The sequence below is a fragment of the Magnolia sinica genome, chromosome 2 (assembly GCF_029962835.1).
Source record: "Magnolia sinica isolate HGM2019 chromosome 2, MsV1, whole genome shotgun sequence".
Lineage (NCBI taxonomy): Eukaryota > Viridiplantae > Streptophyta > Magnoliopsida > Magnoliales > Magnoliaceae > Magnolia > Magnolia sinica.
The window spans coordinates 82246206-82266277 of record NC_080574.1 but is presented as its reverse complement, the minus strand read 5'-3'; positions in this window follow the sequence as shown (position 1 = coordinate 82266277).

The following is a 20072-nucleotide window of genomic DNA, read 5'->3' as shown; positions in this document are numbered from 1 at the left end:
TCGAGAGTCCAACAGAAAATTCTAAAAATTCACAACAAACCTTGGACTGGTTGAGAAAACTCTTAGACTGATCAAGCAAGTACTTGGACTAGTCGAACAAGGTCTAAGACTAGTTGAGAAAATAACCTATAAACATATGAAATGACCCACATAAAATATGCAATGAATATGACATAACCTATGGTTAATCTAGGGTTATCCAAACCTGTTTGTGAGAAGGAACAAATGAAACATCATTCGCTTCCGAATCTTGATATCTTGTGATACTTGAAGCTTGAGTTCGATCTCTTGAACTTGAGCTTGAGTTAGACTTAAGTTATTGAGTCTTTAGCTTACAGTCCTTGAACTTCAAACTTGAACTTGAGTTCTTGAATTTGAGCTTAAAACCATGAACTTCAACACTCTTCACTTCAACTTGAAGATGTAGGCAAGTTCGGTGAAGATCCAAAGAACTTTAAATTATACGAACCTGATCACTTCAAATCAAAGTATGATACAAATACTAAATGGTTTGGCACAACAAAATTTCACAACACTACGGGTGCTAGATTTACATAATAGCATTTACAGAGTTGAATATAAAGAATATCCAGGAGAAGATGCAAGCGAATATTCACTCTGTAGACGCTGAGCGAGCTGAGATGATTAAAAATGAAGAACTGATTGCCTCTTTGGAGAGGAAACTAGCCGGTGTTCCTGATCAGGCAAAAATTATCTTTGAGGCTAAAACAAAACATGTTGCAGCACAGGTTCAACTCACAAAAGATTTGTAAAAATATTTGGCCGCATTAGGCATAGCAGAAGAGTTGTAAAGACTTTGTTCTATTTTCTTTTGTGATCAGATGTAATTTTCTTTTGAACTACAAGACATATAAATGTATTTCAATGTTTTGGAATACTAATTTCTTCTGAGAGTTTTTTTTTTTATCATGCTTGTTAGTACGGGATTTCCTATATGACTTTGCTTTAATAGGTGGAACAAGATTTTAGTTTAGTAAGATAGTCACACAGTTTAAGCTCTTGAGTAGCAACAGAGTTTTTTAGGCTCATAAGTGTAAGTGCTATGTTTTCTAGCTTTTGTTATTGTCAAATTTTGTAGTGTCAAAACCTCTTGGAATTTGTGTCTTGTGTAGCTCATCTATAAGTTCAAGACATTGCATCCCAGGTACAAGATCAATGGTCTTTACCTCAAGAACTTCAAATGCAAGATCAAGAGATATACAAGTTCAAGTACATAGTTCACTCCTTCAAACTTCAAAGTTCAAGGTTTCAAAGATTTATCTAAAGGCAAGACAATAGTCTTCACTTTGGTACTTAAAGCTTAAGTTGGAATACAAGACATACTTCAATTTCAAGCTTCAAAAGGTCTCAAGCTCAAGCTTCATCATATGTCAAGATCTCAAGCTACGTGAACTTCAAAGAACGACTATCAACTGAAACAGAAGAAGATTCAATGTTCATACATTGCTTATAAGGTATGAATGACCCTAGATTGACCATAGGATAGGTCATTTTGAATACATAATTTAATTGGGTCATTTTATAAGTGCATAGTCTATTTTTCGATTAGTCTTAGACTAAGTTCTACTAGTCCTAACATTGGCTTGACCAGTCCAAGAAATCCTCAACCAGTCCTAAGGTTGTTACTTATTTTCAGAATTTTTTTGTAATTGCCTTGACCAGTCCTGAAGACTTCTCGACCGGTCGTATGAACAGTGCTCGACCAATCCTATAGGTTCGACTCAAAGTCCAGCAACTAATTTGAGTTCCACACGACTAGTCGTGGATAGGACTCGACCGGTCGTAGAGGCCACTTGACCGGTCGAGCAGGTCCTTCGACCAGTCATGGAACAGTATGATCTTATCGTGCCCAAATTTTCAAAAGTTTGTTGGTCCTTTGACCAGTCAAACTGACTTCAGGACCAGTTGTAGATGCAGTTTCTGCACTTATAAATAGAGCATGAAATTCAGAGTTTGATATTCAATTCAAGTAAAATCAATACACCACTTTGAGAGATAAGTTAGTAATATTCTTAAGCTATCTAGTTCTTATTTTATATTCTCTTTAATTAGCTTTTTGCATTTAATTTTGTATTCTGCATTCCAATTTTATTTGAAAGAGGGAATGACGTATTCCCATTTCTTGGAATCAAAATCAAATTAGGCTATCTTAAGGTGATCTAATTTAAAATCAATTTAGAATTTAGAACCTTTTTACAAATGAGTGTGAACATTGAACTTCTACGTTGAACTTCTACTCCGAATTGGTTCTTCTGGGCTTTATCAAAAAATATCCAGATAAGTATTTTATTGTTTTGTAAATTCATTCTTTTGGTTTCATTGAGATTGTGGCAGAAAAATCTCTTTCTTTTAGTTTGTCTGAGGTGATCTAGAAAACTCAGAGTGTGGGGTTTTTGAATTATGTAAGCCTACTTGAAAGAAACAATTGTGAGGGTTTTAGGTGAACCTTGAAAAACCTATTTTCATAGTGAACACTAATATCCACTATATGAGGATATTAGGAGTGGACTAGTTGTGTGGCTGTTTTTCTAAATAGTTGGTGTACACACAAGCGAACCACTATAATTTCTGGTCTTGTGGTGTTGGATTGAATATTTCATTTTGTGGATGTTGTAATTTCCATTTAAGCATTTGTGGAGAATGTTGTAATTTCTTTTATACAAGTGTGAGAATGTTGTAATAACTTAGTTATTTCCCTTGCTATTTATTTCTTTATTTCTCTATATCGGTTTGGGATTTTTATACACAGACCGTTTTAGGAATCAGGTTGTCCTACCATAAGCCATTGGTTTTTGGTGTAAGACTGTCTTTAGAACAATATCTGTATCAACCTCTCAATACTTGTACACTTGAGGTTCTTTTACATTTCTACATTGTGAATTGTTTGAGTGCTATCTTTATTTATGTTTATTTAAATTCCGCATTTAATTTTTAATTTGGCATAGTCCTATCCCCCCCCTCTAGGACTCTTAGCTCAGACTTTTCAAGTTGTATCAAAGCCTAATAGCTCGCTTTAATATTATTTCTTTTGGATTAATTTTCTGTGCCAATCGATCTGAGCTTTGTGAGACGTCAAATTTTGATAGCCTTTCAGTCACTAGGCCTCCACCATCTGATGGCTCCAATTATACCTATTGGAAAGTCAGGATGAGAATTTTCTTAAAATCCATGGATGAGAACATGTGACAAGCCACAGTGACTAATTGGACCCCTCCTACCATTGAAGTAACTGGTAAGAACGGATCCAAAACTATGAAATTCGCACCTTATTTCTCTTAGACCACTATCAGAAAAGTGAGAGTAGTGCCAATGCAAAGGCACTAAATGCAATTACTTGCGCACTATCACTGGATGAATTCAAAAGAATTATATCCTGTGATATTGTAAAGCAAGCCTGAAAAATTTTAGAAATGACACAAGAGGGAACAACAATTGTCAAGAAATCTAAAGTCCAAATCCTCACAACCAAATTTGAGAAAATACATATGGAAGAAAGTGAAACTTTCATGGACTTCTATACAAAATTAAATGTCATTGTCAACTCTATGTGGGGTCTCGGTGATAGAATCCCAAAAAGTAAAGTCTGTGCAAAGATACTATGCTCACTACCTGAATGGTTTAATTCAAAGGTGACTGCGATCCAGGAACTTCGTGATACAGATAATATGAGGGTAGAAGAATTAGTTGGCTCATTACAGATCTATGAGTTAAACTTTAAAGCTCCTAAAGGTAAATCCATCACCCTTAAATCTTCTAAAAGTATTACTTAAGAAAATAGTAATTCTAATTTAGAAAATTTTGAAGATAATATGGCCCTTTTAGCTAAAAAGTTTTATAAGATTTTCAAAAGTAAAAGAGGGTTGATTTACAAAAACCTAATGAAAAGAAAAGATCTAAATCTAAAACTTAAAAATCTTTAAAAGGTAGTCAATATTACAACTTCATGAATATGGGCATTTAGCAAATAAGTGTCCTAAAAAGGACAAACTGAAAAAGAAATGTATGTTGACTACTTGGGATGAATCTTCCAGCTCTGAAGCCTCTTATGAGTCAGAAGATTCTGAAACCGAGTCGGGTAATGAAGTTAACGCCCTTATGACTCTAGCCAAGTTCTTTTTTTAGATAATGATGATTCAACTAGTGAAGAAAATCTAAATAGTGATCATGAAAATGAAGAAGATCTTCAAGATGCTTATAATGCCCTATACAAGGAAAGTTGTAAAATTGCTGTAAAACTAAAACTTCAGAAAGAAAAGTTTTCAAAACTTAAAGAAAATTTTGATAATCTTATTTTAGAAAAATCTCACATTTCAGATTGTTTTGAAAAAACTAAGTGTGACTTAGATTTCAAAACCTCTCAAGTTGAAAACTTAAAATCTGAAAATGAAAAGCTAAAACTTAAAGTCTCTTCACTTTTGAGTTTAAAAGACACTTAAATGTATGCCCAAGGTGATCCTAAGTTAGAAAAACTCTTATCCGGATCCAGAAAATATGGCGATCGATCTAGATTGGGCTACAATAAAAGTATTCCTCCCAAACATAAGAATACTCTACCTAAATTTGTGAAAGGGGAGTCTTCAAACTCAAAAGAGAAAAGTCTGAATCAAAACTATTCTAAAAATGCTAAGACTTTTCAAACCTTAAAACCTAAAAGTAACCATATCAACTATAAAAATCAGAATCGCAATCCTTTAGCTGAGAAAATTGTTGATTTACTTAATGAGCTCTTAAAATCTAACTTAATGGGTCAGTCTTACAACAATTACAAACATAAGAAGAACAACTATACTCCTAAACCCAAGACTGTAATGAAATGGGTTCCTAAGGTTACTTGCTTGGTTGCTCACACTACTTTTAAAGCTACAAGCCATTCAAAGTGGTACTTAGACAGTGGATGCTCCAGACACATGACTGATTACAAAGGTCTGTTCACCAATCTTAAAGATATGACTGATGGTTCAGTCATATTCAGTGATGGTAGCAACTGCAGAATTGTTGGCCAAGGTACGGTTCAACTCTTTAACCTCCCTTTATTTGAGAATGTTTTATATGTAGAAGGGTTAAAACACAACTTATTAAACATCTCTCAAATATATGATAATAATCATAGTGTAAATTTTACTAACCAAGGGTGTGAAATTCTAAATAAAAATGGTTCTGTAATATTAACTAGTCGCAAAACGTCTGAAAATTGCTACATTGGGAGTGATTCAAGCTCATCTAATTTATCGTGCTACATAGTCCATACCAATGAGACCAAGTTATGGCATAAACGCCTTGGACAAGTACACTACCGCAACTTATATAGATTGAGCAAAAGAGAATTGGTAAGAGGCTTACCCAAAATATAAAAATAGATAAGATATGTGGCAAATGCCAGATTGGCAAACAAACCAGGAGTACTCACAAAAAGGTGAACTCCAATGCCACATCTAAATCGCTCGAACTTCTCCACATGGATCTTATTGGACTAACCAGAATGGAGAGTCGAGGTGGCAAGAAGTATGAACTGGTAATTGTTGATGACTTTACCAGATATACTTAAGTAATCTTCTTAAGAGACAAATCAGAAACTTTCAATGAAGTAAAAAGGGTACTTAAATATATCCAAACGGAAAAAGGATCTCAAGTCTATAAGATCTGTAGTGATCATGGATCAGAATTTGAGAATAGCAGTTTTGAGAAGTTTTGCAGTGATCAGGGAATATCAGATGAATTCTCTGCACCCAAAACACCACAACAAATGGTATAGTAGAAAGAAAAAATAAAGTGCTTCAACAAATGGCAAATGTAATGTTAAATAGTATGAAGTTCCATAAAAATCTTTGGGTCGAAGCCATAAATACTGCTTGTTATATAATTAATCGTGTTTCTACTAGAAAATCAAATGGTAAAACGGTTTATGAAATATGGTTCGATAAAAAGCCTACTGTTAAAAACTTTCGAATTTTTGGTAGCAAGTGCTACATTTTATGTGACCGAGAAAATCTGGGTAAGTTTGACACCAAAAGTGATGAAGGAATATTTTTAAGGTATGCTCTGAATAGTCGAGTGTATCGAGTTCTTAACAAGAGGACTGGTGTAATTCAAGAATCTATCAATTTGATTATTGACGATCACTTAAATACACCTATCTCAAGTTCAGAAAATCATGAAGTACTTTTAATTGATAAACCAGATACTTCATCAAGTCAAAATAACTCTAAACTGAGGACTATTAAAGACCATCCAACTAATCAGATTCTTAGAAATCCTCTCACTAGTGTGCGCACTCGTAAACAACTAGAAGATATGTGTAATTACGTGTGCTTTACATCTCATATAGAACCGGCTAACGTAAAAGAAGCTCTTACTGACGAAAAATGGATAGTTGCGATGCAAGAAGAGCTCAATCAATTTGTTAGAAATGATGTTTGGTACTTAGTTCCTAAACCGAAAGATAAACATTTATCGAAACAAAATGGATTTTTAAAAATAAGTCTGATAAACTTGGTAATATTATTAGAAACAAGGCTAGGCTGGTTGTACAAGGGTACACTCAAATTGAAGGTATCGATTATGATGAAACCTTTGCCCTAGTAGCTCGTCTTGAATCAATCAGACTATTTATTTCCATTGCATGCTTTAGAAAGTTTAAAATATACCAAATAGATGTAAAGAGTGCTTTCTTAAATGGTAATTTGCATGAAGAAGTGTATGTTGAACAACCAATGGGTTTTGAAGACCCTAAGAATGCTGATCATGTATACCGCCTAAAAAAGGCCCTTTACGGTTTAAAACAAGCTCCCAGGGCATGGTAGTTAAAGTTGACTAAGTTTTACTAAGTCATAACTTTATAATGGGAAGTGTTGATAAGACATTGTTTGTAAAGAAACATAATGATCACATTTTAATAGTGCAAATCTATGTTGATGATATTATATATGGATCTACTTGTGCTGACATGACTGTTGAGTTTGCAGATCTTAAGAAGTCTAAGTTCGAAATAAGCATGGTTGGGGAATTGAATTATTTCCTAGGGTTGCAAGTAAAATAGCAACCTGATGGTTTCTTTATCGCTCAAACCAAATATGCTCTGAACTTAGTTAAAAAGTTCGTATTTGAGAGTGGAAAAAATTTTGATACTCCTATGAGTACTACTTTTAAACTCTCAAAAGACTCTATAGGTAAGAGTGTGGATCCTAAGCTATATCGCAGTATGATAGGAAGTTTACTTTATTTAACTGTAAGCCAACCTGATAATGCATTTAGCATAGAAATTTGCGCTAGATATCAATCTGATCCTAAAGAGTCACATTTAATTGTTGTTGAGCGCATTTTGCGATATGTCGCTAGTTTAGCTAATCTTGGTCTCTGGTATCCACATGATACTAGTGTATAATTAGCTAGTTACACGGATGCTAATTAGGCTGGTAACATTTATGATCGAAAATCAACTAGTGGTGGTTGTTTCTATATAGAGAACTGTTTAGTTTCTTGGCTAAGTAAGAAACAAAGTTCCGTATCACTCTCAACTTCTAAGGCTGAATACATTGCAGCAGGTAATGCATGTACTCAGCTTGTATGGATGAAAATAATGTTAAGCGATTAAGAAATTGCACAAGATTCTATGGTTTTATATTGTGATAATTCCAATGCAATTAATATATCCAAAAATCCAATCCAGAATTCATAAACCAAGCACTTTGACATTAGATATCTCTATATTTTTGAATTAGTGGAAGACAAGACAATTTCCTTAGATTATATTCCGACTGAGAATTAACTTGCTGACATATTCACAAAACCGCTTGACAAAAGTAGGTTTGCTAAATTGAAATTTGATCTTGGTATGTGCAATTTGAATTGATTATTCATGCATTTCTGTATCATAATGTATATATGTGTTATTTTAAATGTTTAAAATTTTAAAATTTATGAAAATTGCATATTTTAGGCTGTGCACGACTAGTCGAGTACATACTCGACCAGTTGTGGCACGACCGGTCGAGCATGTACTCGACCAGCCGTGTAGCGCGGGTTTCGTGCTTTATTTGGGGAAAAATAACTTTTTTCTCATTTTGGGTGTCTTTTCCAACGACTCCTAGGTTGACTTGTCGAACCCATCTCCTATTTCTTTAAGGTTATTGCATGGTTTTCATTTTCCTTGAAGAATCAAGTTCTTTGCACTCCCTTTTCATCATTGGTGTGGTTTATTTCTTGTTTCATAGTTGTTTTTGGAGTTTTCTTCTCAAAAATCTAATCTAGTGAAAACCCTCTCTACCTCTTTTGTAATCTCTTTGTTCTTTGTTATCTTTGATACAAATGGATAGTAGAACTAAGAAGAAAGGATCCTGTGGTCCTACTTCTCAATCAACTCTTATAACAATGTGCCACCTTCGGTCACCCGAAGATGATCCCTCTTATGTACGGGATGTTAGGTTGCATGATGTTATAGTTGAACGACTTGTTAATATTGATCATCTAGCTCCGTTTGATATCCTTCCTCTCCTTCAGTCTGTAGGATGGGATAACATACTACATTGGGGTGAGCCAACATACTGCTCTATTGCGCAAGCTATGTATGCTTGTATTACTGATTTTTCTACTGAAAATCTAACATTCACTATCTCGACCAGAGAAGGTCCAATTGATGTGGACCGTCACCTTATCTCTGGATTAATGGATTTACCTATCAAGGATGATGGTATTCCCATTAGCATTCTAGTAGAAAAACCATCTGAAACTGAGAAACGTATGATTACTAGAGATTTATGCAATATAGATACAAAATGGAATACTAATGGAAATAGGCTTACCTCAAAGTATTTATTACCCAGATATAGAGTCCTTCACAAGATATTCATTTCAAATGTTTATCCTTGTTCTGGTAACGAAACCAAACTCACTACGTTCATGGTCCGTATTCTTCATTCCATCATCCCTGGTACACCTGTATGTCTTCCTTCTTTGATTTGTTATTGCATCATTTAGTTCCGTCTTCATCTAGGACATAGTGACATTCCCTTCGCGTATCTTATGATTATGTTGGCCACATATAGTTTAGTGGCTATGCCTGTAGGAGAAGCTCCCATTCATCACCGACCATTCAACAACTCTAATATTAATAAGGTGAATTTGAAGTTGGCCCCAGGCCAAGTCAATGTGAGTGATTTACCTCCAGATGACATCAATATGGATGATATTTTTGATGAGATCGAATCTGATTCAGGAGATGATCCTGATTATCAGTCATTTCATTTTGATACGTAGTTGCGCTCGCTTGAGGAGAAGGTAGAAAACATGAATGTGTCTCATGATTTATAATTCAAATATTTGCACAAGTATCTTAGACACCTTAACAAGGGACTTCATCAACTTGATCCTACCATACCTATTCCCTCTTCGGGTTTTGATTAGTATTTGCTTATGTGGTTTGTAATAACTTTTATAATACTTGAATTTCTTTTGTTTTCTGGGTTGAACATGGTTGATCATGCTTGAACAATGCTTGTTTATGGATTTACTATCTTGAATATCATGTTCATTTATTCCTCGTTACTCTTCTTATTCTTCCTTATTTATCTACTTCCATTATCATTCAGTGGTTACTTCCTTTATCATATTGTGACAAAAAGGGGGAGAATTTTATCATGCTTATGATATGTGTGAATTGTGAATTGTGGATAAGTGGATAGGTAGCCATCTAATTTTTCGTATGGGGGACTAAAGGGGAGTATTTTTGGGGGAGTAGATGCGAATTGTTTTGACTTGTTAATAACTGGTGCATAATTCTCTAACCAGGTTATAACTGGTTTATATTGATGCATAATTCTTTATTGTGCATATTATACTTATTTTAAATGAAGTGTGTTTTGTCACAAATTTGACAAAGGGGGAGATTGTAAGTGCTATGTTTTCTAGCTCCTATTATTGTCAAATTTTGTAGTGCCAAAACCTCTTGGAATCTGTGTCTTGTTTAGCTCATCTACAAGTTCAAGACATTGCATCTCATGTACAAGATCAAAGGTCTTTACCTCAAGATCTTCAAATGCAAGATCAAGAGATATACAAGTTCAAGTACATATTTCACTCCTTCAAACTTCAAAGTTCAAGGTTTCAAAGCTTTATCTAAAAGTAAGACAATAGTCTTCACTTTGGTACTCAAAACTCAAGTTGGAATACAAGACAAGAACTTCAATTTCAAGCTTCAAAAGGTCTTAAGTTCAAGCTTCATCATATGTCAAGATCTCGAGCTATGTGAACTTCAAAGAACGACTATCAACTGAAGCAAAAGAAGATTCAATATTCATACATTGCTTATAAGATATGAATGACCCTAGATTGACCATAGGATAGGTCATTTTGAATACATAATTTAATTAGGTCATTTTATAAGTGCATAATCTATTTTTTTTACTAGTCTTAGACTAAGTTCGACTAGTCCTAATGCTGGCTCGATCAGTCTAAAAAATCCTCGACCAGTCCTAAGGTTGTTACTTATTTTTTGGATTTTTTGTTATTGCCTCGACCAGTCCTAGAGACTGCTCAACCGATCGTATGAACAGTGTTCGACCAGTCCTGTAGGCTCGACTCAAAGTCCAGCAACTAATTTGAGTTCCACACGACTAGTCGTGGACAGGACTCGTCCGGTCGTGGAGGCCACTCGACCGGTCGAGCAGGTCCTTTAACCAGTCGTAGAACGGTCTAATCTTATCGTGCCTAGATTTTTAAAAGTTTGTTGGTCCTTCAACCAATCGAATCGACCTCAAGACTAGTCGTAGATGCGATTTCTACACTTATAAATAGAGCACGACATTCAGAGTTTGATATTCAATTCAAGAAAAATCAATACACTACTCTGAGAGATAAGTTAGTGATATTCTTAAGCTATCTAGTTTTTATTTTATATTCTCTTTAATTAGCTTTTTACATTTGATTTTGTATTCTGCATTCCAAATTTATTTGAAAGAGGGATTGAAGTATTCCCATTTCCTGAAATCAAAATCAAATCAAGCTAGCCTAAGGTGATTTAATTTAAAATCAATTTAGAATTTAGAACCTTTTCACAAATGAGTGTGAACATTGAACTTCTACTCTGAATTGGTTCTTCCGGGCTGCATCAAAAAGAGAATATCCAAATAAGTATTTTACTGTTTTATAAATTCATTCTTTTGGTTTCATTGAGATTGTGCCAGAAAAATCTCTTTCTTTTGGTTTGTCTGAAGTGATCTAGAAAACTCAGAGTGTGGGGTTTTTGAATTGTGTAAACCCACTTAAAAGGCACAATTGTGAGGGTTTTAGGTGAACCTTGAAAAACCTATTTTCATAGTGAACGCTAATATCCACTGTATGAGAATATTAGGAGTGGAGTAGTTATCTGGCTATTTTTCTAAATAGTTGGTGTACACACAAGTGAGCCACTATAATTTCTGGTCTTGTGGTGATTGATTGAATATTTCATTTTGTGGATGTTGTAATTTCCCTTTATGCATTTGTGGAGAATGTTGTAATTTCTTTTATGCAAGTGTGGGAATGTTGTAATAGCTTAGTTATTTCCTTTTCTATTTATTTTTTTATTCCTCTGTATCGGATTGAGATTTTGATACACAGATCGTTCTAGGAATCAAGTTGTCCTACCATAAGCCATTGGTTTTTGGTGTAAGGTGGTCCTTAGAACAACATCTATATTAACCTCTTAATACTTGTACACTTGAGGTTGTTTTATATTTCTGTATTGTGGATTTTTTAAGTGCTATCTTTATTTATATTTATTTAAATTCGGCATTTAATTTTTAATTTGGCATAGTCCTATTCCGACTCTTAGCTCGGACTTTTCAATAAGTAGTTGGAGTTGGGTCTCACGTGACTGGTCTCTGTAACTCTTATGAGTTCACTGAACTTTTCACAGCCTGGTGAGTTCACAAACCGCGATCCATCAGAGGGGCCCAATGAAGCTACCGGGGCCGTGAAGTCGGTTGGATTTACGCACGGGGTTAGCCACAGTAACTTTGTAGAGTTCATGGGACGCACAAAGCTACCATTGGGGTACCAAATCCAAGTCCATCAGTCCATCAATGAGTAGGCTAAAAACCCTTCCTCATGAGTTACTATTAAAATCAAGTAAGGAATCTGGGGGTCTTATACATGGTTAGCTTGTCTATGGACAATGGCCAAAGAGTGCATACTATTGCCCATTTTTTCTTCGTCTACAAGGTTAGACCCATTCACGGGAGGACAATTTCATTTGTTCCCCATAACGCTGTTGTATACAGATGACATTGGTCTCACGCGTGACTGGTTGTTGAGGACTTTTTGGCCTTTTAGGGCTTTTAGTCGTTGGCTCCATCCACTGCCTGCATAGGTATGCATATGATGGCCTATATGGGCTTTTTAAGGCCACTAGCTTCTCATTACTACCCGAATAATAATGGTGATAGGCCTTATGCGTAGTTGGCCATATAGGCTTGGCTAGGCTGCCTTAAATGATAAGTTGTCATCGCTGTCATGATAATGATAGATGTCTTGATTGATATATCACCGCTGTTGATAATATCTTTGACGATATGTTTATAATAGTATACTGGCTTGGTGAAGATACCAATTTCAGTAAGGTTCAGGAAAGCTTGTTTGATGATGACAGTGATGATTGTTTTTCTTTATAATAATCACTGATGTGTAGTCTTGATATGCTTGCAAATTTCTTCTTTATTCATTCATCTGAAGAAGAATACATGGCTTCACTTGTTCTTGCCCCCTTTTGATACAGAAGCATTATTCTGATAATCTTCTGGATCAAAATTGTAACTATCTTCAAGGATGATATTTTTTGATGAAGTGAGTATTGACCGGTATACTGATACCCTGTCCATCTTGATCTACGAGTCTATATGCTCCATTGGAATATACTTGTTTTATTATATATGACCCGTCCCATTTGGGCTCAAACTTACCCCCTGTCTTATGGGTGACCACTATGGTTCTTTTCAACATTACTACCATGTCACCTTTCTTGAAAGAATGATACTTGACTCTTTTATCAAAGGTAGCCGATATTCTTGCTTGATATAAGTGTAATAGCTACTGAGCTGCCAATCAATTTTCATCGAGTATGTCCAGTTCTTCTAGCCTTATTTTTTCATTTTCATCATCTGTAATTGACTGATGCACTGCCACTCTGAGTGATGCGACCTGTGTTTCGATCGGGATGACCGCCTCTACACCATAAACCAATAAATACCGTGTTGCTCTTGTTGCTATTCGATGGGTAGTCTTGTAAGCCCACAATGCTTCTTGCAACATTTCATTCCAATCGCGCCTATTTCTAGTCACTGTCTTCTCTAGTATGTTCATAATTGTCTTGTTGAACGCCTCTCCTAATCCATTGGCCGGTGGATAGTAAGGTGTTAAAAATGAGTGGTAAATACTGAACTTTTGACACAACTTTTCCATGACTTTATTCTCAAAAGGGGTACCATTGTCAGTAATGATTTTCTTCAGGATACCATGGCGATATTTATTGCATGTCGGATGAAATTGATAACATCTTTTTCTTTAACATTACGCAATGCGATCACTTCCGTTCACTTGGATAAATAGTCTGTTGCTGCCAATATATATTGCTTTCCTCTAGATGAAGGTGGATTTATAGGGCCAATAACATCAAGTCCTCAAACGGAGAAAGGCCAAGAAGTAACTGTCTGATGGATATCTTTTGGGGGTAGATGTGTGATGTCTCCATGAATCTGACACTCATGGCATCGCTTCGCATACTTTATTGTATCTTTAAACATTGTGGGCTAGTAATACCCCATTCGATGTACCTGATGGAATAAATTTTGACCGGCCTGATGTGCCCCACATTCTCTAGAGTGGACTTCTCGTAAAGTTTGACTCGCTTGTTATTCATCTAGACACCATAACACCACTTCATTGTAAGATTTTCTCTACAATACTTCACTGCATATGATGAACTTACTTGATCTTTTCTTGATTTATTGTCTTTGCACCGGATCTTCCGACAATATATCATATTTGAGATAATCTATGAAAGGTTGATGCCAATCGTCTACTGTCACTTCAACCGCATTCGATGTACCTGATGGAATAAATTTTGACCGGCCTGATGTGCCCCACATTCTCTAGAGTGGACTTCTCGTAAGTTTGACTCGCTTGTTATTCATCTAGACACTATAACACCACTTCATTGTAAGATTTTCTCTACAATACTTCACTGCATATGATGAACTTACTTGATCTTTGCTTGATTTATTATCTTTGCACCGGATCTTCCGACAATATATCATATCTGAGATAATCTACGAAAGGTTGATGCCAATCATCTACTGTCACTTCAACCCCATTCGATGTACCTGATGGATTAAATTTTGACCGGCCTGATGTGCCCCACATTCTCTAAAGTGGACTTCTCATAAAGTTTGACTCGCTTCTTATTCATCTAGACACCATAACACCACTTCATTGTAAGATTTTCTCTACAATACTTCACTACATATGATGAACTTGCTTGATTTATTGTCTTTGCACAGGATCTTCCGACAATATATCATATTTGAGATAATCTACGAAAGGTTGATGTCAATCGTCTACTGTCACTTCAAAACATGATTGTAACGCCCCGAAAATCGAGGGTCGAGCAAAGCTCAACTACCAAGTTCTAACGCGTCACTTATACAACATAGATGATTGAACTAAATATATAAAGTATATTCATGTTTCATAACCTCCAGAGTATGAATGTGCTACTGGGCGGAATATATATACATAATTTGTTTCAAAATATGCAACATGACAAAATGTGAATATTCCACTAATCCAATATCCCTATAATCCTGGCGACCCAACTCTAAGTCTACACGGACCCACCCAAGAGCTGAACGTAGGAGAACTCCTCGTCAATGAAATATGGCTCCATCGCGAAAGCCTCGTCGTAACCTGCATTTAAATCAGAGTATGGTTGGTGTTTTAAAACACCGTCCTAGAGTGGGAGTGAGTGATCGACTTAGTGGTACTATAAGGCAAATGTTAACATGTTATCAATTAGTCAAGAAGTAATGATAAATCAATACCATAATCATATCCTAAGTACTCTTGTTAATGCAGGGATGGTATGCTATAATGATGCATACCCTCGCCTGCAGTCTCTCAGCAACTTCATCTCACGATCGCACATGGAAAACTCCCTAAAAGTGCACTTCCTTGCCAAAGCAGATGCAATGCGGTGCATGGTTGTGTTAGCCAAGTAATTTATTAGACTTATTCATACAGCAGATTCGAGAAGCTAAGGTACCTCTCTTTATATCACTTACCCAAACAATGATCCATCTAAGGCCATCAATCCTAGTTAATCACATACGATAAGCAAGTTGTAGGGCATCACCCCTGATGAAGGGAAGTGAATAGGTAAATTCACAAGTTTACACTCGAGGTCACTATGGAGAGGCTCGTCACCTCAGCGTAGGCCTAGTTTATACTCGAGGTCACTACGGGAGGCTCATCACCTAAATGTAGGCCGGCAGTTCCAATACGGTGCCCCATACACTACCATATTTAGCTCACGAGTTTGGTTTGCTCACTGGTCACTATGGGGAGGCTCGTCACCCCACCTTAGGTCGACAGCTCAACCACGGTGTCCCATACACCACCATGCTCAGCTCATGAGTCTTAACGGATATTGGTACCATGGTTAAATGGGCTTTACATGGTAAGTGGTACCTTAGATTCAAGCAGTAGCATCCATATATGGTAAACACAGAATAGGCCAATTGGGTTATTTGACAAGTGCGATTGGTACGAGCACACGTTTAATTGATCAACATGGAACGCATAAGCACTCCACATGGCCTAACCACTATCGACAATCAGCGTACGACTCGAATTCATCAAACGTATCTAATGTGGTGAAACTAGTTCGACCACTCCATTGGGAACCGTTACCGACTGCTTGGACTACGTAGTAGTCCCAATCATACTCAAATGCAACAAGTAGTCACATGTGATAATCATAACAGCATTTAAAAAATAATTCAAACATAATTCTCATTCGAGCATTTTATCACACACATTGAACATGTTACTATACATACGCATTTCACCCATGAATCACATAGTAGCAATTTATATTACACGAAGAAAATTATATATATGGATAAGGTAGTTGAGAATCCTATCTCAACACCCTTGTTGGAAGCGATTTATCAAACAATTTCTGATTCAGACATTTTATCAAACACTTAGACTACATAATACTATATACATAAACTAAATTAGTTATAACATATATTATGGTAAATCCTTTCACAAAGGGGTTGTCATACATACAACAAACATGTATTCTAGATTAATACTCATGGCAAGCATAAATCATAATTACACTTTCATTCAAACATTTCAACAAACACATGGAATGCATTTTATATTCACATAGTTCACACACATGTATAGTTTATCGAATACATCGTAACTAAGATCATATGACAGCAATCAAGTCAGACATAAATCATTGCTGACATTAAAAGCCTTGAAAATCATAACCTAAATGTTTATAGTCCGCACCTTTTGTCGGTTTGCTCGTTTCAAACTCGGTTCGAACACTATATTCCCGTAAATCGAACGTAGGACACCTAAGCAATGAAATAGGTTAGCTATTCCATAGATTCCTCTACTTGGATTCCTAAAACAAAATTAGGGTTAGGATTCCTTGCCCAAATTGTAACTAGATTCGGGTTGAGTAGCGTAGTAGAGAGGCGAATCGGTGTGAGGAGTTGTGGGAAAGGATCCCAACAACGAACTCCAAGAACCCTTCTTTCTTCCTCCCTCTTTTCTCTCCTTTTCTCTCTCTCTCTCATAAGGTTTCTAGGAAATTCGTATAAGGGAGAGAGGGGTGGTTTAAGGGTCTTATATAGGCTTAAAAGTGATGCATATGGCCCCAGGGCCATGGTATACTTAGGTTATAGCCGAAGGGTGCCTATTTTTGACAAATAAGGCCCTTAGGAAGGTCCATTTCTCACCTAAGTCATGAAGCAAGTTCCCTGACAATGGATCTACACTAGGACTGTGTTTATGGTGCGATCCGACAAACTGATTGGTCGTGAAGGACCTGCGTCAGATCAACGGTCTCCGTTACATGATCGGGGCCACAAGTATACCAATAGGTGTAGGAAAATATCCTTGATCCATGGGTATATTTGGGTCAGAATCTGATGGTCTGAAGTTTTCAATTTTGCCCACAAGTGAATCGTCCAATTCACTTAAGTTTGAGTTCATTTTCTAAAGATATTCGCGTTTCTCACACGTCGCTTCAGGCTCAAGTTGTGCGTTTCTGGGTACTATTTGGGCTCGATTCCCGTGATACTTGTCAAACCCAATAAAGCAGTCATAACCTTATAGTTTCGTGGTAATCGGACTTTCAATGGTTGTCCAGGTCCGATACGAAGTTTCAATGTGCTCCTGAGAGCAACTAGGTTTTGAGATTTCTCTTAGGTTTTCAAGTAATATTGAGTTAGCGATTTTAATGGTTTTGGGTCTTGCAGTTTGTATAGATAGTGATTCAAGATAATCCACCAACTAATTTAGTTTATTACTTAATTAATTTTTGTCTAATTTCTAAAGGATTTGGTTATTAAAGATTTCTGCCTGTGGTGGTACTCAGGTCTTTATACGGATTTTTCTGAGACATTACTATCTACCCCCCTTAAAGAAAAATTTTATCCCTGAAATTAGTACCTTTTCGTACTCCTCGAGGATCTGAGGGTAGTTCTTACGGACTTCAGCTTCTGTTTCCCAGGTCGCCTCTTCCTCAGTGTGGTGAATCCACAATACTTTCATAAGAGGGATAACTTTGCTGCATAGCACATGTTCCTTCCTATCCAGGATACATGTTGGTCGAACTATGTATATAGCATCTTCACTTAGCTGCACCTGATCCCACTTAATAATGTGAGTGGGATTAGAAACGTATTTCTTCAGCATCGATATGTGAAATACGTTGTGCACGCTGGTGAGTGGTGTGGGCAAGGCGAGACGGTATGCTACCACACCTACTCTATCCAGAATCTGGAATGGGCCTATGAACCTCGGCATAAGCTTCCCTTTCTTGTCAAATCAAATGACTCCCTTCATGGGGAAAACCTTAAGAAACACATGATCTCCCACTTCGAATTCCAACTACCACCTTCGTGTATCGGTGTTACTCTTCTGTCTACTCTGGGTTACGAGAAGTCGACGCCTGATAATGTCGATCTTCTCTTATGTCGCCTGAACCAAATCCGGGCAAATCAAGCTCTTCTCGCCAACTTCTGCCCAACAATGGAGTGCTCGACATGGGCGGCCATACAATGCTTCGTAGGGACCCATGCCAATGCTCGCTTAGAAGTTGTTATTATATGCGAACTCGGCATGGGGATGACAGGCATCCTAACTGTCCTTGAAATCAAGCACACATGCCCGTAACATGTCTTCTAATATCTTGTTTACCCATTTCGTGTACCCATCCGTCTGTGGGTGGAACGCGGTACTGAACTTCAATTTCACTCCCATTGCTTCCTGGATTTGAGTCCAAAAAATGGACGTGAATCACGTGTCTCAATCCGACACAATCTCCATAGGCACTTCATGCAGTCGTACAATCTCCTTGAGTACAGCCTGGCTAAATCATCTGCTGAGTTTGAAACTTTAATCAGGAGGAAATGAACCAATTTCGTCAATCGGTCCATAATCACCCAAATAGAGTCATGTCCCTTCCTCGTCTTCGGTAACCCAAAAATGAAATCCATATATATGAAATCCCATTTCCATTCAGCTATGGGCATGGGCCAAAGCAAACTAGGAGGTCGGCGATGCTCGACCTGGACCTGCTGGCACATGAGACAACAGGATACAAAATCTACTATATGGGCCTTCATGTTGTCCCATCGGTACGAACGCTTCAAATCTCGATACATCTTTATACTATAAGGATGCATTGCCAAATTCAAATTATGTGTGGCTTCCAAGACTTCTCTACTTAAGTCATGGAGATTCGGGATGCATAGGCAGCCGCAATATCTCAAACCTCCATCTAGACTAACCCTCCATTCGGAGTCTTCACTGTCGCACGCTTGTTTCCTCATCTTCACCAATATTTCATCTTCCTTCTGAGCCATGATGATCCGGTCATCAATAAGTGGCTATACGTGGATGTGTGTGACGCTCTCGAATGGCTCCTCAACTGCAAGCTTTTGTTTGAAGTCTCGCACAAACTCTACCATTTCCATTCTTTTATCATTAGCGAAGCTGCAAATTCTATTGTCATATTGCAGCTCAATGCATCAGCCATAAGGTTAACCTTACCAGGATAGTAGGAGACCTCAAACTTGAAGTCCTTCAAGGTTTCCATCTAACGTCGTTGCCTCATATTCAGATCCCTCTGCGTGAATATATACTTGAGGCTCTTGTGGTTGCAAAAGAGCTCGAACTCCTCTCCGTAGAGGTAATGTTTCCAGAGATTTAATGTGAAAATAATTGCTGCCAATTCTAGGTCGTGCGTGGGGTATTTATCTACGTGTTTCCTCAACTGTCATGATGCATAGGCAATCACTCTGTCATTTTGCATAAGGACACAACCCAAACAACACGAGACGCGTCAGTCTATATAGTATATCTGACCCCTTGCTCTGGCAATACTACCACAGGTGCAGACGTCAGCTTATCCTTTAATTCCTGAAAAGCTGCTATGGCTTTCTCATTCTAAGTAAACTTAAGATCCTTCTAAGTGAGTTGAGACAATGGCCTAGCTATCTTGGAAAATTCTTTAATGAACCTGCGATAGTAGCAAGTAAGGTTGAGGAAACTCCTCACTTTTATAACCGAACTGGGCTACTCCTGGTCCTGAACCATAGTGGCAAGGTCCACGGTGATACCTTCCTTGGACACCACGTGCCCTAGAAACTTGACTTCTCCCTTCCAGAAGTCGCAATTTCAGTTTTGGGTAGACAACTGATTTTTTCCTGAGAGTATTGAAGATTACTCGTAGGTGTTCTTCCTGATCCTTTCGACTCTTAGTGTATATCAAA